General features: G+C 56.6%; 1 long non-coding RNA gene across 1 annotated transcript; it reads right to left on the reverse strand.

Moving 5' to 3' along the window:
* Positions 1-2,804: 2,804 nt before the first annotated feature.
* LOC146394864 (uncharacterized) lies at positions 2,805-6,291 on the reverse strand. The gene is made up of 2 exons (XR_014833469.1): positions 6,136-6,291; positions 2,805-5,274 (listed from the first exon to the last, which is right to left on the reverse strand). It is a non-coding gene; the product is annotated as an uncharacterized LOC146394864 (long non-coding RNA).
* Positions 6,292-27,274: the final 20,983 nt, after the last annotated feature.

Raw genomic sequence — 27,274 nt, forward strand, 5'->3', positions numbered from 1 at the left:
TGCCCGGTCGAGGCGACGTTGGGCGTCGGGATGGCCTTCCCGGGGACAGGGCCCTTGTGCGTGGTGGTAGGTGGTCTTGCAGCAGCACCGCCACCGTGGAGCCTTCCAGGCGGTCTGCCGCACTGGGAGCGGTGGCTTCCTTTGCCTGATCCCAGATAACCCCATTTCCGCCTGGATTCCTTGTTCCCCATGTCCCTCTCAGTGGCTCAGCTGCTTCCCTGGGGCTCTCGGGTCACTTTTTACCAAACGCGTAGGGTTTAAACAGTAAGACTGGACATAGAGCACGGCTGGTCTCCTGTGTCCCCACTGAGCGGGGAGATGCTGGGGACAGCTGGGGACGTCCCTCTGCCCCGGGGCTTCCTGGGGGGGGGTGTGTGGGGAAGCCCAGGGCTCCGGTCCCCGAGCCTCAGCCCAGCCCCCCTGTTCCGGCCCCCGTTCCCCAGGGAGAGCTCTGTGTTGCTGACTGTTTGGGAGCTTTTGTCCTGTGGGACCTGTATCCCCGGCCCAGCTGCCGGGCAGGAGCCTGTGTTCGCCGGGGTGGCTTTCAGAGTGGACGCGTGTTTCTCAGGTCCTGGAGGCTGGAAGCCGAGATCAGGGATTCAGGCCTGGCTTCTGGTGAGCATCTCCTTCCTGGCCTGCGGACGCCACCTTGTCACTGCGGGGTGGGGGGGCGGGGAAGAGAAAGGAGGTGGGGGCGGGGGGGGGCGTTACAGACAGAGAGAGAGGGAGCACGTGGCTCTGGTGTTTCTCTCTCTCTTTTAGAAGACCTCAATAACTTATTTATTTATTTGTATTTATTTTTTTGTCTTTTTGCCTTTTCTAGGGCCGCTACCTTGGCATATGGAGGTTCCCAGGCTAGGGGTCTAATCGGAGCTATAGCCACCGGCCTACACCACAGCCACAGCCACGCGGAATCTGAGCCGCATCTGCGACCTATATCACAGCTCACGGCAACGCCGAATCCTTCACCCACTGAGCCAGACCAGGGATCAAACCCGACACCTCATGGTTCCTAGTCAGATTCGTTAACCACTGTGCCACAATGGGAACTCCCCTATTTATTTTTTAGTCTTTAAATGATTTTTATTTTTTCCATTATAGCTGGTTTACAGTGTTCTCTCAGTTTTCTGCTGTACAGCAAGGTGACCCAGTTACACATACACGTATACATTTTTTTTTCCTCACAGTATCATGTCCACCATTAGTGACTAGCCATGGTTCCCAGGACTACACAGCAGGATCTCATTGCTTCTCTGTTCCAAAGGCCATAGTTTGCATCTGTTAACCCCATGCTCCAATCCCTCCCACTTCCTCCCCCTCCCCCTTGGCAACCACAAGTCTTTTCTCCAAGTGCATGATTCTCTTTTCACTGGAAGGGTTCCTTTGAGCCATAAGTTAGATTCCAGATATAAGTGATATCATACGGTATTTGTCTTTCTCTCTCTGACTTACTTCCCTTAGTATGAGAGTCTCTAGTTCCATCCATGTGGCTGCAAACGGGGCATCTCTTCTTATAATCCCATCATAAGATCCCCTCCTCAGGACCTCAGCTAATCCTAATCACCTCCCGAAGTCCCATCTCCAAATACCATCACCTTGGGGGTTAAGGCTTCAGTATATGAGCTCGGGGAGACACAAGCATCCAGGCCGTAACAACTGGTGACATGGACTAGAGATACTTGCCCAGTACGGCAGCCACGAGCCACACGAGGCTTTGGGGCCGTTGAAATCTGGCCCGTCCAAACTGCGATGGGCTGACAGGTGTAAAGTGCACCCTGGCTTTCAAGAGCTCAGAATGGGAAAAAATACGTAAAATATCCTATAGATCCTCCAAACATCTATTTTTATTATATGTTGAGATGATAATATTTGGGATATATTAGGTTAAATAACCCATAAGACTAATGTTGGTTTCACCCATATTTTAAACTTTTTAAAACCTGTCTACCAGAAAATTGAAACTCACACACGTGGCTGGTGCTGGGAAGTTGCAAGAGGCAGAGGGAATGAAGAGAAGGGACCAGGGCTGGCCAGGAGCTGCGGGCACACTGTGACCTGCGCCGGGGAGCTGCGGTGGGCATCGTCGAATGGGGAAGGACAGGGCACGGGGCTACAGGGGTGCAGCCATGGGTCCGAAGCAAAGCCAAGCTCTGAGAGGCGTGAGCAGGTCAGGTTCCGTCTTCACGTTTGCTTTCTGGACGTCAGGGCAGAGAACGGGCCATTCTGGACGCCGCCGTTTCTCTGGCTTATACGTGGCGCCTGTAAAAGGCTCCCCTCAGCACAGTTTCTGCCTGGTTGCTCATCCCAGCTCACGGGTGCAAGGGTCACTAAACTCAGAGAGAGAGAGCAGGAGACGCCCTTAAGACGAGGAAACGCCACAGTTGATGGCACCGGCGCTCCCTCCAAGCACGGGCGTCTCTCAGTGAATTCATCAAACCTGCCCAGAGATGGTGCCGCAGGAGGAAGGGAAAGGGACTCCAAGTGAGGCGGGATGGCCCTGCGTGTGGTGCTAAAGCTACGGGGGGTCAGACTCTGGTCCAGGCCTTTCTGGGCCTTTGCGTTGTTCACAGACCACGGAAAGTCCCGCCGAGGTTCGGAGCCTGGGGCCTGGGGAGGGGCCGGGCTCACGCTTGTCCCGCTGCAGCCAGTGTCACTGCATCATCGTGTTGGGATGCAGACGGCTCCAGGGCACCTCGGTCCATCCTGTTCTCCCCTCCTCCCACCCCCTCCTCCTCCCCCCCTTAAATGAGGACTATGAATAAATAAATTTGATTTATAAAGTACGTAAAAACAAGAAAGCATAGTGGAAAACATCCTTACAATTTTATTAACTGTAAGCTTAGATTCCGTTTAAAATACGAAGCAGAGGTAAAACCACGCGAGGTATTATCTCTTAGGGCTTAAAAAAAACCCCATTCTCGGCCACAATTTTTCATCCTCCCCTATGAGCAGGCCGTGAGCAGAGGAAAGGACCGTCCCTGGGGGATGGCAGGGGGCCCGCGGCTGAGGACCTGCTGAGCTCAGCCTGGGGCAAGGAGCTCCAGCGACTCGCCCCCGCACCCGATGGCCCCCAGGGGCTGCAGGAACCTGGGTTGGAGGGGCTCACTGGCTTCCTGAGACCACGCGGGCCGAGGACGAGACTCCTGCTCGCCTTCGCCTGGCTCCCCAGACCCCGGCCTCCCCGCGCTGCCCCCGGTAAGCATGGTTTTGCTGTGGCTGTTTTGATGGTGCAGTGTTATTGCAAGGGCGTAACTCAGCCAAGAAAGTGCTCATGCCACCCCCACCTGCACAGGCCCAGGGAGGCTCGGTCTGGGCCGGAGGGGCTGTGGGCGCCCCCTCGAGGGGGTCTCCAGCCCAGGCAGGTGGGAGGACCTGCGGTCATGTTGGGAGGCAGCTGATTGGAAGCAGTGGGGAGACAGCGAGGGTCTGAGGGTGGTGGTGAACGTGAGCAGAGCAGGCAGTTCAGAGAGAAGCCAGGACACGGAACACGGCCCCCAGGGACCAGCCCCTCGGACCCCCGACTCCTCCGACCAAGAAACCCAGAGGAGGGAGCTCCCGTCGTGGCTCAATGGTTAATGAGCCCGACTAGTATCCATGAGGATGTGGGTTCGATCCCTGGCCTCGCTCAGTGGGTTAAGGATCCGGCGTTGCTGTGAGCTGTGGTGCAGGTCGCACACGTGGCTCAGATCCCGCGTGGCTCTGGCTGTGGTGTAGGCCGGCAGCTCCAGCTCCAGCTTGACCCCTAGCCTGGGAACTTCCATATGCCCCAGGTGCTGCCCTAAAAAAAGCGAAAAAAAATTTATGTTTTTGTAACGAACAGCAGGTATGGCCAAAAAAAAAAAAGAAGAAGAAACGCCGAGGTGAAGTGGTCACTCAAGGTGGCACAGCCAGGAAGGGCCCAGGGACCCAGCCGCCTCTCTTCTAGGGTGCGAGCATCTTCCCGCCCCGTTGTGTGCAGTGCCCACATGTTAATTAAATGGAACAAAAAGGACAGTCCGGTTTCTGGATGGCCCCGGCCACTCTGCAGGTGCTCGGTCCACGCAGAGCCAGCGGCTGCCGCCTTGGACGCTGCAGATCTCGTAGAACATTCTCAGCATTTCTGGATGTTCTGGGGCGGGCCTCCCCCCTCCGTGGGTGCTCTGGCTTCCAGGGTGTGGGCCACTGTCTACACCCAGCACCTGGTCCCGGCACCAGGGACCCTTGGGCCAGTGTCCACCAAGGGGCTGGCCAGTCGCCTGAGGCCCTTTTAGGTCCCTTTTGGCTCCCTTTCCCTGCGGCTCGCTGCGGTCACTGGTGCCCTTGGCGGCACCCTCACCCCCCGTCCTGGCCAGAAACCAGGGAGGCTGGCAGCTGGAGGGACGTGTGGGTCCCAGGTGGCACCACCCCTGGAAGCGTGGCACCACTTTCACCTGGAATGTTCCGTCCGTGGCCTGGGGCTGCTCTGGCGGCAGGGCAAGGGGAGGAGGGAGCCCAGAGCAGCCAGGAGTGGCCTTGTCTGGCAGGTCTGATGTTGCCCCATGTTGACGCGCCCGAGGAGCCTCCGTCCCTCCACGGAAACGTCCAGCACGCTTTGCCTCCACCTCCACGTCCCATCGCCCCGGGGACGGGGCTATTCCAGGCATTTCCAACGTCGCCTCCTGCTCACCTAGCCGTGTCAAGGCATTGATTTGTCTTATTCTTTTTGCTCAGCAGGTGGCATTTTTGTTCAGCGCTTTTTTTATTCGAAACCGCCTGTGTTTATCGACAATGACATATTAATCATGCAAATTAGGATACTATTAATGAAGAAAAATTAATTCCATTTCTGCTTCTGGGTTTGACAGCTTCGTTAGCATGCACTTGTCGCTAAGACTGTCGCAGCTTCTCCCCGGCCGGCCGGCCGCTGCCGAAGCACCGTGGTCGGGGTGTAGGTGAGGTCAGGGCGCAGGAGCCTCTCCCTCTCCAGGGTGCCGTGAAAAGGTGCATTATGTGAAAGTGCATGTTTTTCCGGAGCGTGTTGCAAAACCCTCCTTCCCCTGCACCCCCCGGGGTGTGTTAACAGTTTGTGGTTCCCAGGAATTTGGGAGTTTCTCAGCATCTGAGTCCCTGGAACACAGCTGCCAGCGTGGCGGGCCGGCGTGTGTCTGCTGGCCTTCTGGGTCCCCGCGTCCCTGCCGTCCTGTTTGCCCAACGCTATTTGCAGAGCGTACGCAAGACTCCTCATTCCCTGCAAGGCTCCTTCGCCTCTGGACGCTCAGCAGGATCTGCGGCGGCTGGTCCTTCTGCCCCTGAAGCCTGCGGAGAATGGCAAAGTGCCCAAGACCCACTCCCTCGTCCCGCTGACCCCCCGCAGTGGCCCCTGTGCCGAGAGCGGCTGGCTCGGCCCTCTGGGTGTTCAGTTGTGGAACACGCCCCTGCACCCGTGAGCGAATGTGGACACACTGTTTTCGAAACTTGGCCGTCACCCGGCGGAGGGGGTTGTGCTGCTCTGGAAATCACCCCACCTTGGTCATGCGACTTGGCTGCCCCTGCTCCCTGCCCTGCCCTGAGGCCACGGTGGAGGGGGCGTGGCGGGGGAGGGCCTCATCCAGCTGAGATGTCACCCTGGCCGCCCGCAGGAGCACCGCATGAGCTTCGCCAGTTCACCGCAGCTCCGCCTCAGGGTCCTGGAGCGGGGCGTGGGGGGGCTGGGGGACGAGGGATGGGTTGGGGCAGCAGACAGGCTGCAGCTCTGGCCACGCCGCCTGCCATCTGGAGCCCCTTGCTCTCCCTTCTTCTCATACTTTATCTTATCTTGTTCTTTGCTTTTTAGGGCCACACCCGCGGCATATGGAGGTTCCCAGGCTAGGGGTCCAATTGGAACTACAGCTGCCAGCCTACACCACAGCCACGGCAACGCCAGATCTGAACTGAGTCTGCCCCCTACACCACAGCTCACGGCAACGCTGGATCCTTAACCCACTGAGCGAGGCCAGGGATTGAAACCACACCCTCATGGTTCCTAGTCGGATTTGTTTCCGCTGTGCCACGACGGGACCTCCTGGGACTTGAGTTTGCTTTTCTTGCCGCCCTTTGCCGCCCACCCCCGAGAGGCGTCCTCGCCCGGTGGGGTCCCACCTGTACAGTCTTGGGACCCTCTCTTGCCCACCCACTCACCCTTCGGAACTGTTTGTTCCGTGCGGGGCCCAGTGCAGGTGGTGGAGAGAGACTTTGCCGGCCTCTTAGATCCCATCACAAAGGAGCCCCCTGACCCAGCGCTGCACGAGCTGCCAGGGCCTCCCTTAGCAGCTCCTGCACACGCGCTGGCAGAATGCCTGGCTCTGGAGGCGGGAGTCTGAGATCGGGTGTTGGCAGAGCCAGCCCCTTCTGAGGCGGAGCCGGGATCACTGCCAGGCCCCCTCCTGGCTTCTGGAGGCCACGGGCAGTCTCGGCCCCTCGGCTGGTGGATGGCACTTCCCCTGTGTCTCTGGGCCTTCCCTCTGTGCCCACCCTCTCTCCCACAGGCTGTCCATCAGCAACGATCTTACTGCTTTAGGAGCCACCGTGCAGGGTGACCTCATCTTAATGACATCTCCACGGAGCCTTGTTCCTTGTAAGGTCACATTCTGAGGTTCCGGGAGTTTAGATGTTCATGTAGGAATTTGGAGGGGACACGATGCAACCCATGACAAAGACCCTACTTGGGGGAGAAAAACCTGGAGCTGGGAGCCCAGCATCTGTAACCGGGACTGCCCGTGACCCAGCCCCCGGGGGCCAGCCTGGAACAGGCACCCTTGGACGAGGGCTGTGTGCTCAGGTCCTGCCCCTCCCAGGACGGGTCCTCTTCCTGCTGGAGAGCATCGTGCTTGTCAGGGCTCTGCGAGACGAGGGAGAAATCCATCCCACCACACCTCTGCCGGGTTGGTGGCCGGTCTGGAGGCCGAGGCCGGGCCAGGGGTGGTCCTTGCAGCTTACCCCCCACGAGGGCTTCTAGGAGCAGAGGGGACCCTGAAGGACCCAGCGAGCTGTCTCACCATCTTAAAAAGTCATCCCCTCGAGTAATAAGAATAAAAAATAAAGAAATAATATAAATAAATAAATAGTCATCCCAGGAGTTCCCAACGTGGCGCAGCGAAATGAGTCCGACTAGGAACCATGGGGTTGTGGGTTCGATCCCTGGCCTCGCTCAGTGGGTAAGGATCCGGCATTGCCGTGAGCTGTGGTGTGGGTCGAAGACGTGACTTGGATCTGGTGTGGCTGTGGCTGTGGTGTAGGCCGGCAGCTGTGGTTCTGATTGGACCCCTAGCCTGGGAACCTCCATATGCCTGGGGTGTGGCCCTGAAAAGACAAAAGACAAAAATAAATAAATAAATAAATAAATAAAACATCATCCCACAATCATTCTACCTGCGTTTGCACCTGGGAGAAGGCACGTATTGGCCAGCACTCCTTTGGGTGCAAGGAAAAGATATTCGGCTCCAGTAACGTTGGAAGGAGGGGAAATTTATTGGAAACGTCCTGTCATTCCAGGAAAGGAGACAAATGACAAGGCTTTGCAGGGGTTTGGGGCTGATTAAAATAACGCCTGTTATGTGCTAAGTTGTGTGTCCCCCTCCGACCCCAAATTCACTTGTTGGACTCCTAAGTTCTAGGACCTTGAAATGGGACTGTACTTGGAGATGGGTCTTTAAGAGACGATTAAAGTTAATGTATTTTAAAATTTTTTTGTCTTTTTGCCTTTTCTAGGGCCACACCGTGGCATATGGAGGTTCCCAGGCTAGGGGTCGAATCGGAGCTGTAGACACCGGTCTACACCACAGCCTCAGCAACGCGGGATCCGAACTGCATCTGCGTCTGCGACCTACACCACGGCTCATGGCAACGCTGGATCCTTAATCCACTGAGCGAGGCCAGGGGTTGAACCTGGAACATCGTGGTTCCTAGTCAGATTCGTTAACCACTGAGCCACGACGGGCACTCCAGGAGACGGTTAAGGTTAACTGAGGCTGTTTGGGTGGCCCGGATCCAGTCGGACTAGTGTCTTTATAAGAAGTGATGAGGACACGGGTGCATAGAGAAATGACCTGGTGGGGACAGTGTCTGTGCTCCAAGGAGAAAGGCCCCAGGCCCTGCCCCCGCCGGGACTCCAGCCTCCAGGGTGAGGCAGAGTCTGGGGTTTAAGCGCCTGGTGTCTGGTGCTTCGTGGGGCCCCCCACAACCAGCGCTAATGCACAGCTCGCAGGTCCAGCCCCCCCGCCCGCCCCCGGTCCAGTGTTGAGAGATGCGCTCGCAGCATGCTGTGTCCGATGCAGCCCCTGCCTGCCAGCCTTTCCGAGAAAGATGACGCTGTGAGCGCCAGCCGAGCCAGAGCTCCCGGGGGCCCCCTCCAGCCTGGCCTCGGGCCTCTTCTTCAAGTGGGCTCTCTCATCACGTTTGTTACCCAGGGGGTCCCAGGTAGGATTTTCTGCCCTCAGAGGACCTGCCCCGCCTGGGGCGGCCCCAGAAGCCTAGGTTTTGGTCCAAGGGAGGAATGGCCAGCGATAAGGATCCCAGGAGCCAGGCCTCCCTTCTGGACGCCTGGGCTTGTCCTTCTGATGGGGGGAGGGAGCTGAGGACAGGGGCAGCTGGCTGGGTGGAGGAAGTGTCCCAGGCGGGTCGGCCCTGGAAGGCCAGGCTTAGGCTCGGTGCTCATGGGCCCTGGGGCTCCGGTCACTCAGGGGCCCACCACCCCCGGGCTGCCCCACCTGCAGGGCCCCAGCACTAGCCCTCTGCCCCCTTCCTAATTCCTAGACTCCAGGCACACAAATGGACAGGCTGGAGTGAGCGCTGGCCAAAGCGGGCTGCTGCAAAGGCCCGCTCCACAGTCACCGAGGCAAGAGCCATCCTTTCCGAAGCATCAGAGCCTTGAGTCCTGCGTTCCCTTGCCGCGATCTGCCCCTCCTTGCAAGTGGCGCTCCGAGTGGGTGGGGTGAAGAGTGAGACACTTACCGAGCAGGCCCCGGGGTGGCCGGCTGGCCTGGGGGGTGCGAGGTCCCGGGCAGAGGGGCCTGACTCTCCAGCTGAGCTGCGGGGCGTGCCGAGGTGGAGAGAGGCCTGGGCTCCCTGCTGCCCTGCCCGCCCAGTTCCCTGGCTCCCTGGTGGGAGCCCTGGGCAGCTCAGCGTGTCTCCGTGACTTTGGAGCCTGACCTGGAGCAGTACGTTCTTCTGGGTTCTCACCCCTGAGGGCCTTGGATTGTCTCACCTGCTTCTGGTGAACATTCTCGGTGGGGTTGGCGAGTTAGGACGGGCCATGAAGAAGACCAGCTCGTGGACACGCTCGGCGGCGCCCCTGTTCCTCGCAGAGCATCGCGGACTTGCCCAGCCTTCAAGGCTGAGCCTCCACCGGCCTGCCCATCACTCAGCGCTGGCTCCAATGCCCCTTCCTCGGAGAGGCATCTCCCTGCTCTGCTCACCCGGCTCTATTTTCCTCTCTTATCACCGATGACCACCTGCATCGCCCCGCCTGATTGAAGTACCCTTGTCATAATGGTCTTGCTTCCTCCGAGACCGCAAGGCCATTCTCTCCATCGCCGTGTGTGCCCAGATTCCCACCAGGATGCCTGGGACATGGACGTGTGCAGTAGACACGTGGGGAAGGAGGGAGGCCATTTCCCCTCACGGAGGCACCTCAGCCCCACAGGTGGGGAGCCCGCCCTCTGTGTGACATTTACCAGGGCTCAACAAGGATTTCTCAAACGTGTGTCAGCCTGTCAAGAACACCGGTCACTTTTAAGGTTTTCAAAGAGCACCTTCCACGGATCTTCCAAGTCAGATTCTTGCTGTCCAAGCCACTGCCTTTGTCTTTATAAATGAATGTGCTTTCTTAACACTCATCATCGAGATAGGCTTTTAAGTTTTAAGAGCACCTCGGGTCTCTGAAGCTAATAAATGCCTTTTAAGTCACGAGAGCAAGAGTCACATTCTGAGGAAGCTGCGCCGCCCCCACGGCCCTGAGGTTCGCAGAGTCGGTCTGTAACTCACCAGGCGAGAGGACAGCAAGCAGGACAGGGAGCGCTCTTGTCCTTCTCTGCCCCCACACGTGTCAGAGGCCACTGTGTCCCTTCCAGGTGTCACAACGTGACAGGAAGCTGTGGGCCCGAGCCAGGGCCGGCACCGCAGGCAGGGCAGAGCGGGCTTGGGACGCGGAGGTGGGGGAGGCGCGGTGCCCTGGGGACAGGGAGGGGCGTGGCAGAACTGCGAGAGGATTCGTAAGTCACAGATGACTTCGAGGCACGTATCCAGAAGGCAGCAGACGGGGGAGAGGCTGGGAGGCTCTGGGGGTCTGGATGAGGGGGATGCAAGCTGCCCCAGGGTGGAGGGTGCAGCCCTGGGGGACCTGGTGACCCACTGGGCGGCGGGGAGTGAGGGGAGGGTCTGGGAAAACTGACCCCGGGCCGGAGCAACCAGGAGCACGGGTGCTGCCGCCCCCTGGGTCCGAAGTGCAGGCCAGGAGCAAGCCTGGCAATGAGTTTGGGGTTTGTTCCCCATGGTAATAAAATACACACAGGGTAACCTCTGCCAGCTCAGCCACTTCCGAGGGTGCCCTTCTGCGGCATGAAATACATTCGTGTTGTTGTGCAACCCTCACCACCGGCCGTCTGCAGACTTTTTCCATCTTCAGCAACTGAAATTCTGTTCCCATTAAACTCCAACTCCCCATCCCCCCACCCCCAGCCCCTGGCTCCCCCTCTTCTCTCCATCTCTATGCATCTGACAACTCTAGGGTCCTCATGTAAGTGGAACACACAGCATTTGCCCTTTTGTGTCTGGCTTATGTCATGGAGCAGCACGACCTCAAGGATCACTCGTGGTGTAGCAGGTGTCAGGATTTTCTTCTTCTTTTTTTTTTTTTTTTTTTTTTTTTTTTTTTTTTTTGCTTCTTAGGGCCACATCCGCTGCATATGGAAGTTCCCAGGCTAGCGGGTCTAATCGGAGCTGCACCTGCGGGCCTACACCACAGCCACAGCAACGCCAGATCCGAGCCACAACTGCAACCTACACCACAGCTCATGGCAGCACCGGATCCTTAACCCACCAAGGGAGGCCAGGGATCGACCCTGCAACCTCATGGTTACTAGTCAGATTTGTTTCCGCTGTGCCACAACAGGAACTCCCAGGACTTCCTCCCTTTCAGAGGCCACATCAACTCCACTGTGAGGACGGAGCATCCGTCCGTGGAAGCTTGGGTTGTTTCTCCCCTTGGCTGCTGGGATAACGGACGCGGCACACAGATGCTTCCTCGAGCCCCTGCTTTCCTTTCCTTTGGATGTGTACGTGCCGCGGGGCGCTGGATCGTGGGGTGGTCCTAGTTTTAACTTTTGAAGGAACACGATTGAGTCTAAGACTGTTGGGGTGGAGGGCGTTAAGCAGAGAGGCTGGGGTTGGGGCTGCCGGGAGCCTGCAAGCAGGGAGGTGGCTCCGAGGAGGAGGAGGGCAGGATCGGTGACTTGAGGGCTGGGGCAGTTTGCGGGGATGGCGAGGCTGGGTGGACCACAGAAGCTGCCTGTCACAGACCTGGCCGTGGTCACGCGTGGCCCGAGGGCGTGGAACAGGTGCGGGTGTCCTTTGTCTCCTTCAAGCCACGCAGCCGCTCTCAGTCCCCAGAGTGGATGGCACGAGGCAGAGTGTGCAGCAGCCGTGTGACAACAACGAGCCGCCTCCCGGGCTCCCGTTTCCTTATCCACCACGGGCTCGTGGTCGCTGCCGCGTCCACCTCACCAAGCCATTGGCAGACACAGATGAGATTTGAAAAAGCTTCATGATTGTCAGATGCTTCCATCCGGAGTTATCACACATACAAAATGCCTAGTAAATAGTGAATCGAATCAGAAAGAACTACACGAGAAAATTCTAAATGCCACCAGTGGGAGTTCCCGTTGTGGCTCAGCGGTGATCGACCTGACTAGTATCCATGACGATGCAGGTTCGATCCCTGGCCTCGCTCAATGGGTTAAGGACCTGGCATTGCCGTGACCTGTGGTGTAGGTGGCAGGAGCGGCTCGGATCTGGCCTTGCTGTGGCTGTGGCTCCGATTCAGCCCCTAGCCCAGGAACTTCCATATGCTGCAGATGTGGCCATAAAAAGCAAAATAAATTAAAAAATAAATGGCACCGGTGGATCCTTTCCCCTAACAACCCCCTAGTTCCCTGTGCCCCCAGCATTACCCCTGATTTTCTGTCCTTCTCCCCAGTGTGGGTGGAGACAGGAGGAAAAAGGCAAACTTTGAAATTTGTTAGAATTAACTATCTTGCCAGTAGAGAAGAACCCCAACTAACAGCGGCGGGAGAAAGATAGACTCTCTCGTAGTCAGGAGGCCTGGAAACGCAATGTCCGCAGCTGGAAGACTGCCTTTCTTTCGAAGGCTCCTGGGCCACCATGCTTGACTTCCATTCCCAAGCTTACTTCATGGTCCAAGAGAGCTGCCAGAGCGCCAGCGATGAGGTTGGTGTTCCAGCCGGAAGGAAGAAGGAGCAGGGGGGATGTTACTTTTAGGAACATCTCCTGGCAGCTTTTGCAGGACAAACCCACCTTCCTCTCATTGTCCTGAACTTGGACGTAGGCACAGTTCACACTTGAGAGGCTAGGAGATGGACTCTTTCTTCTAGGTGGCCACAGAGAGAGCCCAGAATCAGGTCTTCCTTTATGGAGGCAGATGGGCAGCCTGCATAGGAGAGACTTGCCCCAAAGAGAGACGGGAAAGCATGGCTTCTCAGAGGAGAAAAGGTGGCTACAATTTGCTGCGACCTCAAATGCTCTTTGGAAACAGATAGAGTGAAAATAAAAGGCAGGGCCATGGACCTCGACCCTTGAAAGAACTAGCCTACCTGAGCCACCTCAGGCCCCGGAAGAGAGCTCCCAGGCATGGATGGGAAGAAGGCAACACTCTGACGTCTGCTCCTTGTGTCTTAACCGGCCGCGGACCCTAAACCCCCTTCTGATGTTTACCGCGGTCTTGAGCCAGAATCCTGACGGTCGGCCAACGCCGGCCCTCCAATGACACTGCTCAGAACGCTTCTCGAGCAGGGTCTGCCTCCGGGTGACCTTACACCAGCCTGCTCACATCAGGCCCTGTTGTCCCAGCTCAATGATTCATCCGTCGCTTGTACTCTCCAGGGTCCTGGCGGGAAGTGGGCCCTGCATCAGAAGTGCCTGGGAGCCCAGCAGGAAACGGTTTCCTCCTTCCAGCTCAGTCAGAACCTCTGGGTACAGGGTCTGGAATGATATCATTTAGTCCTTTATCATGATTTGTTTTTTTTTGGCCATACACATGGCGTGTGGAATTTCCTGGGCCAGAGATGGAAGCCACGCCACAACAGCAACCCAAGCCATGGTAGTGACAATGCCTGGTCCTTAACCCACAGAGTCACCAGGGAACTCCCCCGGAACATTTTTTAAACAGACAATGAAGTTTGAGCATCAACGTTGTAGTGCTGCATCTGCAGTAGACAGACACACATTTCAGAATGAGGAGTGAGGTCAGAGGCTGAGAGACAGAAAGGACATGGCCTGTTTTTTGTTGTTTTGCTTTTTAGGGCTGCACCCACTGCATATGAAAGTTCCCAGGCTAGGGGTCTAATGGGAACTAGAGCTGCCCGCCTACACCACAGCCACGGCAATGACAGCTCCAAGCTGCGTCTGCAACCTACACCACAGCTCATGGCAATGCCAGATCCTTAACCCACTGAGCGAGGCCAGGGATCGAACCCACAACCTCACGGTTCCTAGTCGGATTCGTTTCTGCAGCACCACGACAGGAGCTCCAGCCTGCTTTTATTCTAGTGTTTTCTCTGTACAGCTACATTTCTGGAAAGGAGTAGGCTCAAGCCCAGGTTCATTGACATCTGGTGCCCTCAGGCGGGGCTGGAGGGGTCCACTCCACGCTGGCCTCGGGGGTCATTGCCAAAGCCAGATGAAGCACCAGCTGCCCGAGCGCGCACTTTGTTAAGAGGCCACCCAGGTGAGGGCTTGTGTCCAGGATGCCCGCTCCGTATGTTTGAGAGCAGCCGTGCTTTCTCATGCTGAAATTTTCTGTAGTGACCCCTTTGTGACAAGGAAACCGTTGAGGCCTTCTGGTGGGCGTGTGTGGCACTGCCTTTGGTTGCACGCGCAATTCTCTGATGAGTCAGAGGCTGGTGCCTGGTGCAGGTGCAGGCCAGCGACCCCCGGTAAACCACAGGCCCGAGGTCGCCGAGGCCGAGAAACCGGTCTGCCCAGCACCTGCCCTTCCTGGCCTTGTTCCTGGCCTGGACCTTCCCACTAATTATCCGTGACCTGGTACCACCCACCTTCCTTGAGAAAGCCCATCTCGCCACACAGCCCACATCCGCGAGGCCCAAGCAGGGCTGTTGTTGGCAGACGTGGTGCGAGGCCTCCTTGCCGCCACCCCAGCCCCTGCCAGCATCTCCTGTTTCTTGGCCGTGGGTAAGAGCATAGTCACGGAACCTAAATAGCAGTGACATGCCCGAGAGATTTTAGCAACAGAAGCAGCGAGCTTGGGTCTGTCCAGGGTCGAGTCGAAAGCCCCTTGAAGCAAGCTGCGCCCCGCCCCCGCCCCATTTTGGTGAAATGTCGGGGAAGCTTTTGGTTAACAGGCTAGAAGGTTCTGGGAGAGGATAACTTTGTTCCAGGGCAGCAAAGCCCTTCCCAGAACATCACAGACAAAGCTCCTGGCAGGCACATCCAGAACTGTTTTGATGACACCGGACTAATTGCAGAATTTGTGAGAATTCCGATACCAGTTGGTTGGGCTAAGGTTGACTATACCACTTCCGATGGCATCAGATTTGCTGGCAGATACCTAAAGGATTTCGCACCCAAGGTGTTTTCCCGTCCTTTGAAAGCAATTTTTAACTGTCTGACCTGGAATGTTCATTGATTAGAGACCCGAGGGCCTCGGATAAGGCTGACAAGGCGTGAGAACTGCATCAGGGGCTGCCTCTTGCCACCCCGCAGCCTTGATCCCTGGGAGCTGTTTACACAGCTGTCAGCAGGGAGGGCAGTTACCCCGAAGGCCCAGTCAGGTCTGGACTGCCGAAGGCCCCCACCTCCGCTTCAGCTCCTCCACCCAGAACTGTCTCTGCTTCGGGGGGACATGGGGGACACTCCTGTGAACGGTGGTACCGTGCGGAATTGATACAAAACGAGCAGGGAACAGATGGATTGCCAAGGAAAGGGACACCCAACATGAGATGTGAAGGCAGGACAGACCCACGGGTGTGGCCTCCTGTCCCCCCACACTCTCCTCTCTGCCCGGTAACACGGGCCTGGCAGAGCAAGGGGCCTGATGGGTTTTCTTTGCTGCCTTGGCAAATTGTCCCACGTTTTTGGCTTCAAACCACACAGGTGAATTTTCTCCCAGGCCAGAAGCTCCTGTGGAGACCGTTGGGGACAGTCTCCTCCTGGCCTTTCCCACCGTCCAGGGCCATGGGGCTGCCGGGCGCGTGGCCCTCCGTGCTCGATGCCAGCGCAGCGGCCCTGCAGCCACCGTCACGTCATTCTCTGGCTCTTCTTCTTCCCCTTCGAAGGCTCCTGCTGAGCCTACCCCCCTTCAGGTCACCTGACTGGCAACCCTAATGCCACCTGCGTCACTCATGTCCTTTCCCCACGTGACCTCAGACGCTCACAGGTTCCAGAGGTCAGGACGTGGACGCCGGGGGGCGGTTATTCTGCCAACTCGTGTGCTGCCCTTGGGCTCCCGCTGGCTGAGACAGCGCCTGTGCGTTTCAGAGCCCTGGGTGCCGGGACAGACCTCAGCAAGTCAGCCAGGCGGGGGGTGTCGCCAGATGGGGGGGAGGAGGCCGCGGAGGCCGCGCTGGCCTGTGTCCTTGAAAAGCGCGTGGGGAAAGGCTGCGCTCTCCGCTTCTGCTGGCACAACAGGGACTCGGGGGGAGGGTGACCCCTTGCACCCCTGAACCCTGGCCGAGGTTCCTAATTGGAGCCAGTTTGGAGACAAGGGTGTGCGGTGATCCACGGTGTGTGCTGCGGAGACTGGCTCCCCCACCCTGGGGACGGGGGTTCCCGTGAGGTTTCGGGTGGAAGGAGCCCTGCCCGGAGCCGCTAAGGGCCCCACCGCTTTCCAGAAGCCCCTCCTCCTACATACGCAGCCCTTGGGGTCTGTGCGTTTCTTTCTTTTGTGTGCAGAGACAATTTTTCCTGATCTTTTTCACTTTGCGATTCTTGCACTTCCTGTGTCGATAAACACCTGCCCTGAACACCAGCCATAAGGACCATGGGCTGTGCCGTCACTGATGCAGCCTCCCCTTCGCTGGGGCTTTAGGTCAAATGACGTCTTCTTCTTTTTCTTTTTCCTTCTTTCTTTTTCTCTTTGTCGCTCCTTTTTTGGCCGCCCTTCCGCATATGGAAGGTCCCGGGCCACAGATCAAACCCATACGTACGCCACAGCTGCTGCAAAGCTGGATCCTTAACCCACCGTGCTGGGCCCGAGATCGAACCTGAGTCCCTGCCGCGGCAGGGACGCCGTTGATCCCGACATATTCTTCTAGACCAAGGGTTTTCATCCCCACATGGGGATGTGGTGGCTGGTGGTGGATTATGCTGAGTCATCTAACATGGACTACGTTGAGTTTTGTCCCTGAGGAAGTGTTCTAGACGGATGCTGTTTAGGCTGTGACACGTAATTGCCCAGAGAACCAATATTTAGCTATTTTTATGAAAACCAGTGACGCTGACCTTGCCAAGGATGCCCCTGTGGGTACAAGACCACAGCCCGTCACCGTGCAGTTTGCTGGGGGAGTGGGGAGGGCCCGCTGACAGCAGCCGTCCTGGCAGATGGCATCTCGGGATCTGAGAGCCACCCGGCAGAAGGGTGGGGCAGGGCTGGGCCACGTAGCCAGTATGTGAGGATACTGGTCAGGTTCGAAACCGCGGAAGTCACAACTGGAATTCCAATTTAAGATTTTTTAATTGAGGCATTCCCATTGTGGCTCAACAGTAACCAAGCCCACTGGTATCTATGAAGACACACGTTCGATCCCTGGCCTCACTCAGTGGGTTAAGGATCCTGCGGTGCTATGAGCTGTGATGTAGATCACAGATGCTGCTCAGATCTGGCGTGGCTGTGGCTGTGGTGCAGGCTGCCAGCTGCAGCTCCGATTGGACCCCTGGCCTGGGAACTTCCATATGCCGAGGGTGTGGCCCTAAAAAGACAAAACAAATTTGTTTTAAATTGAGATACAGGAGTTCCTGTCATGGCTCAGTGGTTAACGAATCCAGCTAGGAACCATGAGGTTGTGGTTTCGATCCCTGGCCTTGCTCAGTGGGTTAAGGATCCGGCGTTGCCGTGAGCTGTGGTGTAGGTTGCAGATGCGGCTCGGATCCCGCGTTGCTGTGGCTCTGGCGTAGGCCGGAGGCTGCAGCTCCAATTTGACCCCTAGCCTGGGAACCTCCATGTGCCGTGGGAGCGGCCCAAGAAATAGCAAAAAGACAAATAAATAAATAAATAAATAGAGATACAATTGACATGCAACATTGTGTGAGTTTCAATCGTACAATAAAATGATGTGGTATTTGTATATACCACAAATAGGTCACCACAGTAAGTTAACTCCATCACCCCACAGAGATACAAATTTTATTTTCCTTGCGATGAGGCCTGCAAGGCCTCCTCTCTTGGCAACTTTCAAATACATCATTTAGTACCTTAACCGCCGTCGTCATGCTGGGCACACATCCCAGGACTTAAGCGTGTGTTATAACAGGAGGTTTGTACCTTGCACCGCCCCTCCCCCAGCCCCCGTGTCCCCACGGCCCAGTCACTGCCGTGGTGTGGCCGTGGCGTGGCCTGGCGTGGCGTGCTGGCTGTCCCAGTGGCTCCCGGGGCCGAGGTCTGAGGTGGTCGCCCCCCTCGGTCTTCAGGACAAAACTCCAGCTCCTCTGAGTGAGCAGCCTTCCCAAGGTCTTGTCCCTGCGTCCCTCACCCAGGGTGCCCCCCGGGACCCCATCTTGACGCCGCCTTCCCGCACTTGGAGCGCGTTCCCTTCACTTCATTTCCGGCGATTCCACCTTTCAGCTTAACCGCTGCCCTTGGTTGCAAGGAACCAACTTTCCCTGGAGAGCTCGGGTGGAGACTGTCACCACAAGAAAGGATCCCCAGGGACCTGGGGCAGGAGGGCCTGCCTTGTGCCCGGCGGGGCCTGGGCTGGGGAAGCCCCGAAGCCAGAGCAGCCCCTCCTCCTCCCAGCACCCGCTCCTCCCCCATCTCCGTCTCTCTCTCTCTCTCTCTCTCACTCCCTTTGTGCTCTGCATACTTGCGCACTCTGGGCAGCTGCCACCTGCCACCTGCCACCTCCCCCCCGCTCCGTGGCTCCCCAGGGTGGGGCCTGAACCTGGCGCCTCTCCAATGGGCTCTGGCCACACAGGTGTGGGTGTCAGCAGCCTGCCCCACACAGCTCCCAGCGCCCACGCAGCCAGGTGGCTTTTCCATGACCCTGAAAGACAGTCGGAGCTCCCTCCCCGCAGAGCATGCAGTGCAGAAGGACCCTGCGTCTGAAGCCACCCCCCTTCCCTGGCCGAGCTGCTTGCAGGCCCTTCATGGATTAAATCCCCAAGGTGCGGCGACGGCTCTGCCCAGCCCTTTCTCTAGTGCCCATTCCTGCCCACAGTGATGGGCCGCCACGGAAGCAGCACTGAGTGTAGAAGCCGTTTACGCACCTCCCGGCCCCCCGTCCAGCCGGGAAGGTACTATATCGACTAGCCCTTCTGCTTTGTCAAATCTTCAAAAAAAAGTCACAACCAAATACAGGGTGGGGAGTTCCCACTGTGGTACAGTGGATTAAGGAGCTGGTGTTGCTGCAGCTGGGGCGCAGGTTGCCAGCTCTGGCCTGGGAACATCTGTACGCCTGGGTGCTGCTGAAAAAACAAGACAGAAACAAACAACAGAATCCAGGGTGGCCTGTGGTTTCCGGCCGCAGGAGAGCAGAGCCCACATTGCTTGCTGAGCTCCGGCAGAGCCCAGATGGGCTACGAACATTCGAGGGTCTCCGCAGGTTGTGTGTGCCCAGGTGTGGTGGGAAGGGCACACAGGAAGCGAGTGGGGGGCTGCCCCCCCTCCCTCCCAGCTGGCCGTCCCCTCCCTGGAGGCGCTTCCGCTCCCACTTTCTGGAACATTCTTCCAGAGGTGGAATGAGGGCTTCCTGACCTTCTCAGGTGATGTTTATTCATGGCCACGCTTGATGCCTCCTGGGCTCATTTCTGCAACCCCTTCCAGGTTGTTCCAGAACATCTAAAAGGCTGCGGCCCTGAGCTTTGATCTGACTGCTTAATTGCCTTTGCTAATCCCGCCGACATCAAGCAGATAAAAATAGCCTCCAGGGTCGGGGGAGGGGGGGGTGAGCGGGTCCCCCCGATGTGGGGCTGGAGGGGGCGGCTGGGCTGAAGTGTCCTGAACTCCTAGCGGCAGCCCGAACTCATCGCTCTAATTAAGCAAGCCAACCGTTACCGCCAGAGCTGTGCAAACATCCTGACCCCAGGTTTTCGAGTATTTACTTACGGAGAAGCAGAAAGAAAATGGGGCGCCCTTCCTGGAAAAGGTCTCGTTGTTTTCCTAAGTGCTCTCTTCCCAGCAAAATGAAAAGACTCTCCTGGACCTGCCTCGCCTGTCTTTGCTCCCCCCTCCCCGCTTCCTGCCTCTCTTCTCTGAGTGCTTTTTCTTAAAACAAAACTTCTCAATCAACAGCGCCTGGCTTTGAGTTTTGGTGAGTGCTGCTTCTCAATAGTGTGGGACTATTCTCCTGGTCACCAATCCATGTCCTGTACAATCTGGCTGGAGACTCACCTCCTGCAAGAAGGCTTCCGGGATTAGTCTCAGATCTCACAGATGAATCCATTGTGTCTCTGAGCCCTCATGCCGTCAGTCTGGAATATGTTATTTCACCTTTACACATAAATGCCTTCATAATGCCTTTTAGATGCTTCGTGGGTGTACATTTCAGCTTTCCAAATAGACTGTGTGTCGTATCAGGTCCGAAATGATCTTTTTCATTTGTTTCCTATTTCCCCCAACTGAGCCCTTGTCACCTGTCAAGTAGACACCTTCCCAGGAACCTTGGGATCCAGGTAGATGGCGTCATTATCTCTCAGCCTCCTGGGCTTGAAGGCCACAGGCTGGGAGGCCCGAGTTATCCCAAACCAGAATAACGAGTCTTCTTTCCTGACATGCATTCCGGCAGAAGGTCCTGGAAGTCAAAATCCCTTCTCCGCCCGGCGGCCCCTCTCTTACCTGGACCATGACCCCCCACCCGCCGACCCCCAGCCCCCTCCCCGGCTGGCCCACCACAGACTTTGCCGCTCCTGTCCCGCACCCAGCATAGGATCTGGTCCTGCAAGAACTCGGGTGAACGCTTGCCAACTGCTCGGAGAGTGAGCGCCTGTGTTTTCGGCAGCATTCGCCCGGTTCCAAGGTGCAGGGTGGCGCCTCCACACCCGCGGTGGATTTGCGAATCTTCTGACCACTCCATCCAAACTTTGCCCCACACCATCCCTGCAGGCGCGCCAGAGCTAGCGGGGCCCCTGGTGCCTGAATCCATCGTCACAGGCCAGCAGGACCTTCCTCATTTCCAGGAGGCCGCTGGGGTCTGGGGTGCTTGTTACGCCCTTGGCCGAGTCACCCGGCTTTGGAGAAACGCCTTGTGCTTCGCGGCGGTGGATGAGGGGCACCCTGGAGGGACACCCATCACCAGCAGTTCATTCGGGGGAGGACAGGCCGCTGTCCCTGGCATGAGCCTGCCCTCGCCAGCCTCGAGAACCAGACAGCCAGAGGCAGAGCGGGTCCTAGTGGTGGTCAGAGGCTGCTAGAGCACCGGCAGCATCCTGACCCCGGGCATGCTGCTGTGTCTGCTCCGGGCACCGCCGGGCGGGCACAGGGAGAGGATCTCATGCCCCTGAAACCTGCCTAGAAACATCCCTGCCTAGAAGTGTCCGAGGCAGCAGGGATGGCTGTGAATTTAGGGTTCAGAGCCGACATCTTCCCCTTTGACTTTTGGGGAGAAGCACAGGCCTGGGGAGCAGCCCATCCTGTCGGAAACCTGCCTTTGATCTCCCCGGGGGTTGCCCGCCTGCTCTGCCGCTGGACTCGCTGCCCGGCCCCTCGCCGGCCAGAAGGGCTACTGGCCAAGCAGGTCACAGCCGGGAGGGGCTTTGCAAAGACAGCGCCTGGTAGACCCTTAAAGTGTCTTCCAGGTTTGAGGTTAAGATTTGGTAGCTCGGAGTGGACCACGTGTAAGTTGAGACAAAGAAACCAAACGGTTTCGGTCGGCTTGGAGGCCCCCAGCCACGAGCCTTCTCCTCCCCGACCACAGCTTCCTGTGCAAAACTGGCCTCTGGGTCCAGGGGTCCCCTGGTCTCTGCTTCTGCCACGTGTAGGGAGCTCCCTGGTATCACGACGGCCCGTCGGACAAGCCGCAGCTGGCAGGGCGGGACCGCCGAGGGCTGCCGCGGGGCAGCAGGAGACGGGGATCCGAAGGGCCCCGGGTGGTTTTCCTGACCCCCGAAGCAGGGCTCCAAGAGCTTCCCTGAGCAGGTGGTGCTGCCCTGCCGCCCCAGAGAGGGGAGAACGTGGCACCAGAGAGGAAGCTCCTGATGGGATCACAGTCTCGGTGTGACGGGTGGTCAGGCTGGGGGCGCCGTCCTGACACTGACTATGGGGACAAAGCCATGGGTTCTGATGTGTCTCGGCCCCAAGTTTGGGGTCCTCTTGTGGGGGCCCCTGTGCTCAGCGATGGGCTGGGACCTTCCTCAGATAATCGAGACCCTTGCTGTACTCATCCCTGGGGGGCTTAAAGCAGCAGGAATCTCTTGCTTGGCTGGTGGTGTCCCCCGGAGGCTGTGCCAGGGGCTCCAGGCAGGCTCACTCCGGCCTCTGCCCCACCCCAAGCGGCCCTTTCCTCCCCGGATCTCAAGTCTTCCTCTCCTTTCTCTTATAAGGACACCTGGCATTGGACTTGGGGTCCACCTTAAACCCAGATCTTACCTTGACCACATCTGCCAAGACTCCATTCTCACATCAGGTCACGTTCACACGTCCTGGGGTCAGTTAGGGCTTGGGCTTGGCTTCTGGGGGCCACTCTTGCACCCGCCTCCCTGGCCCCTGGGCTCACAGCTTGGACATCACATGTTGGGAGGAGCTGAATGGGGCCGAACCCATTCTTTGATTCCTGCTGTTTGGAGGCTCAGTCCTGCCCTAAAGGGGCTTGGGCCCCAGTGTCGCAGGAGGGGACAGACAGTCCGTGTGTGCTGAGCAAGGGGGAGTGTGGACAGGTGCCTGGGTTTCTGCTGACTCCGTAGATGACAAGCACACCTGGCTGGCCTCGCGGGTCGATACCTGTCACTCGTGAGCACCTCCTCGGGCCCCGGGTTAGGGCTTCTTTTACCCGATGGACTAGTCCGGTCGAGGGACAGGCGTTTGAACAGAATCCACATGGAGAATCCACCATGTGCCCTGTGCTGTGTTTAGTGGGGGCTAAATTTTACAATGTTTTATGCATTGAACAGGCAGGGTGAGAATGCCTCCCGAATGGAACAGCTGGAAAAAGGGGAATAGGTCGAAATTGGAAAGTTTAAGCTCATTTTATTTTATTTTATTTTATTTTTTGTCTTTTTGCCTTTTCTGGAGCCGCTTCTGCGGCATATGGAGGTTCCCAGGCTAGGGGTTGGATCGGAGCTGTAGCCACCGGCCTACGCCAGAGCCACAGCAACGCGGGATCCGAACCGCGTCTGCAGTCTACACCACAGCTCACGGCAACACCAGATCGTTAACGCACTGAGCAAGGCCAGGGACCAAACCCGCAACCTCATGGTTCCTCGTCGGATTTGTTAACCACTGTGTCACGACGGGAACTCCTTAAGCTCATTTTAGTATTTCTTTCTTTATCTTTTTTTCCTTGTATTTTCTGGGGCCGCACCTGCGGTGTATGGAGGTTCCTAGGCTAGGGGTCGAATCGGAGCTGTAGCTGCCAGCCTACACCACAGCCATAGCAACACAGGATCCGAGCCATGTCTGCGACCTACACCACAGCTCACGGCAATGCCAGATCCTTAACCCACTGAGCGAGGCCAGGGACGGAACCCACAACCTCATGGTTCCTAGTCAGATTCGTTAACCACTGGGCCACGACGGGAACTCCCAGTATTTCTTTCTTTTTTTAAATTTTTATTTTATTGAGGTATAGTTGATTTACAATGTTGTGTTAATTTCTGCTGTACAGCAAGGCGATTCTCACACACACACACACACACTCTCTCTCTCTCTCTCTCTCTCTCTCTCTTTCATGTTCTTTTCCGTGATGGTTTATCGCAGGATATCGAATGCAGTTCCTGTGCTCTACGGTAGGACTTGGTGTTGATCCATCCTACAAGTAATAGTTTGCATCTGCCAACCCCAGACTCCTAATCCTTCCCTCTCCCACTCCTCTCCCCCTTGGCACCCACAGGTGTGTTCTCTATGTCTGTGCGTCTATTTCCGTTTTGTAGATAACACACAATGGGAACTCCGTGGCCTATTTTAGATTCCACGAATAAGTGGTATCATGTGGTATTTATCTTCCTTTGTCTGACTTTCTTCACTCAGTATGATAATCTCTAGGCCCATCCATGTTGCTGAAATGGCGAAATCTTGTTCTTTTTTATGGCTGAGTAGTATTCCATCTTCCTTATCCGTTTATCTGTCAATGGACATTTAGGTTGTCTCTGTGTCTTGGCTATTGTGAATCATGCTTCAGTGAACATTGGGGTGCATATATCTTTTCAAATTATAGTTTTCTCCAGCTTGATGCCCAGGAGTGGGATTGCAGGATTATATGGCAACTTTATTTTTAGTTAATTGAGGAATTTTTGCCGTGTTTTCCATATGGCTGTACCAATTTACATTCCCACCAACAGTGTAGGAGGGGTCCCTTTTCTCCATACCCTCTCCAGCATTTGTTATTTGTAGGCATTTTAACGATGGCCGTTCTGACGGGTGTGTCATTAGCCATGTTGAGCATCTTATCATGTGCCTGGTGGCCCTCCGTATGTCTTCTTTGGAGAAATGTCTATTTAAGTCTTCTGCCCACTTTTCAGTCGAGTTGTTTGTTTTGTTCCTGAGCTGTATGAGCTTCTTATATATTTTGGAAACCGAGCCCTCGTAGGGCGCATCATTTGCAAATATTTTCTCCCCGTCTGTAGGTTGTCTTCTAGTTTTGTTTTTGGTTTCCTCTGCTGCACAAAAGTTTTCGTTTCTCATTTGAGTTTATTTTTGCGCCTGGTGTGAGGCTGTGCTCATTTCAATATTGCAACTACAGTAGCCACCCTCTTAGTTTTTGGCTGGTTAGTTAATTGAAAAAGTTGTGAAAGCTAGGAATGACTTTAAGACATAAAAATATCAAACATAAAAATGAATGCTTCACCTTTATCTTCTCAGTGTAGGGCCATGGCCTTTCCCTGGGGTCTGGGTCCGTGGATGAGAGTTCCCGCCCTTCCCTGCACGAGTCATGCTCATTATTACGGCTGAGGGTTTCCAGTCGGGGTCTCTCCAAAGTGGGATGACCATCCTGAGAGGCGTAGAATCGTGGCCACATCCTGGGGAAGGACGGAGGGACCCACCAAAGAAGGCACTGGGGTTCTGGAATGTTCTCCATCTTGAACCACACAGAGGTCACAGGATGAGAATTCATCAAGCTGCACACTTAAGTTGGGTTTTGTGCAATTTATACCTCAATAAAAAATTTACAAAAATAAGGTAGCTTGAGGACTAAAGACACTATGTAAATTCAGGGTGGAATTCTAACGTTTTTTGCTTTTCCCCGTCTTTTACAAGCGTCTTGCCCACACCTGATACAATAGCAGTTTTTTTTAGGCGTGCCCTTTATGGACTCTTTCCAAAGGATTTCAACTCAGTTTTCACAGACACCAAGCTGTCTTTTTTGGGGTCCGATGGCCTCTACTCTGGGCTTTCATTCAGTTACGTGCTGCAGTAAGTTTTAGGAACAAACTCACTAACTCTTGGGCAGCACGAAGCTGGCATGTCGGGAGCAGAGCCATGGGACCTGCAGCCAGGACCGGGACCCGTCACGAGCTCGGGCGTAGGGTCACGACTGCTGCCAGTCAAGAGGCTGAATGCGGGAGTCCTTGGCTGGCAGGGTCCACCTGCCTTCTTACCGCTGCAAATCTGGGCCATTTTATTTTACCTTTGCAAACAGCTTTTCTCATAGAAGGTACCCGCTTCTCCCTGGTGAGTCTGTTGGACATGGACCAAGGACACAGTGGCTGTCGCCCAACCTGCCTTTCCCGTTAAACTGCACGTGGCCTCTGCTGCGTCGCTTCCTTTGGCCTCAGTTTACCCACCTGAGGATAAATGCGAGCGTTGTCCTACCGCAAACAACTGTCCTGGGCATGTGGTGATTTAAACACGCCTCGTGCAGCAGAGCCCAGTGGAAACTCGCAGGTGTCAGGCAGGTCGCAGAGGGAGCACGAGGGGCAGCTCAGACGCGAGTTCCATGTCCCCTCACTGCCATGGCCTTGGTGTCACGGCCCCTGAGTGGGGATCGCTCCCCTTCCGGAGGCTTCTCAGCAAGGTCAGCCCCAAAGAGAGGCTTTCCCCACACGTCCACGGTCACTTTCACTAAAACGATGCGGGGAGTTCCCGTTGTGGCTCAGCAGCAACCACCCCTGGCCTTGCTCAGTGGATTAAGTATCCGGCGTTGCTATGAGCTGTGGTGTAGATTGCAGATGCGGCTCGGATCCAGCGTTGCTGTGGCTGTAGTGTAGGCTGGCAGCTGCACCTCTGATTCGACCCCTGGCCTGGGAGCCTCCATATGCCACCAGTGTGGCGCTGGAAAAAAAAAAAAGACTCAAAACAACAAAACAAAAAATGCAGAAATGCAGCTGTGCCATCAGGTATCGTTAAAGCTGAATGATGCCCCCAAATCCATCAGCTACAGTCCCCCCCCCGCCCCCCCGCCACCCAGTGCCTCAGAATGTGGCCATGCCCGAGCCAGGGGAGGGGCCGCAGGAGGAGCCAGCCCTGCCCACACCTGCATCTTGGACTTCCAGCCCGCAGACCTGCTGTGCAGTCAGTTTCTGTCCAAGCCCCAGTGGGTGGTGCTTTGCTGCCCCAGCCAACCCACTGACGTGTGGTCCGGCCCCAAACCAGAGTCGGCTTCGCCAGCATCACTGCAGAGCAGAAGGGGAGAAGCGCCCTGGGGCAGCAGGTGGAGGGAACCCGCGGGGTCTGGACTCGGGTGTGGAGAGGAGAATTCTGCTCCCTGCCTGGCTCATGGCCCCGGATGCCCAGACCTCCAAGGCCAGTTACGGCCCCGGAGGACTGCTGCAGCTTGCAAGCCGGTGCTGGTAACGGGGCGGCCCAGAGGGACTGCCCCCTCCTTCGAGGCTCCTTCCATCCGCCGGTCCAGCACCCCGCTCTCCCGAGTGCCGTTTCAGTCAACTACAGCTCATGGACGCACCTGACTCGATGGACATTCGGGCTGTTTCTGTTTCGTTGTCATAAACGATGCCGTTTTGCCTGTGCCACCCACCAGGGGTTCTCAGAGCTCTCAGCATCATGTGGTTCGGGTCGCTGCTGTGACATGGGTTTGATCCCTGGCCCAGGAACTTCCACATGCCATGGGCTCGGCCCCCAAAAATTCTGCTCTCAGTTCATCATATCTTAAGGATTTCTCTGAAACATTTTTTTGTGGTTGGAATCACCTCGAGCGCCATCACGTCAAAGTGGAGGGTCCTGCCTCAGAAGCGGGTTGGTCAGCCCCAGATACGGGGAGGTTCTCGGGCCGCTGTGGAGGGGACTGGACCTTCGTCTCAGCCTCTTAACCTGGGCGGCTGCCTTACCTGTCCCACGAAACAGCTAATCCAGAAAGGAAGCAGGGCATTTGCAGAAAGGGCACGTGACAGGGTGGGGGGGGGATGCTGGACACAGGACCTGCGGAGGGTCTGTGTTCTCAGGAGCCGAGCCACCAAGGTGCTCACCAGCCCACGAGCAAAATCATCTGACTGAACCGAGGGTTTAAATGAAGTGAGAATTGCACAGTATTTCAAGTGTCAAGTGCCTCAGAATGTGGCTGTATTTGGAGATGGGCCTTTAAAGAGGTGCTTAAGGGAAGGTGAGGTCAGGTGGGGGGCCCTGATCCAGTGCGGCTGGTGTCCTTGTGGTGTCCTTGTGAGAAGAGGTGGTCAGGACACACAGGGAGGGATGCCACGCGAGCACACGGGGGAAGGCAGCGTCTACACTGGAGGCCTTGGAAGAAATCAACTGTGCCGAGAAGTCTTGGAC

This window comes from Sus scrofa, chromosome 18 (genome assembly GCF_054392235.1).
Source record: "Sus scrofa isolate SSC_HxYL_T2T_F1_AM1 chromosome 18, Sscrofa_HxYL_maternal_Yorkshire_Landrace_v2.0, whole genome shotgun sequence".
In the NCBI taxonomy this organism is placed as follows: domain Eukaryota; kingdom Metazoa; phylum Chordata; class Mammalia; order Artiodactyla; family Suidae; genus Sus; species Sus scrofa.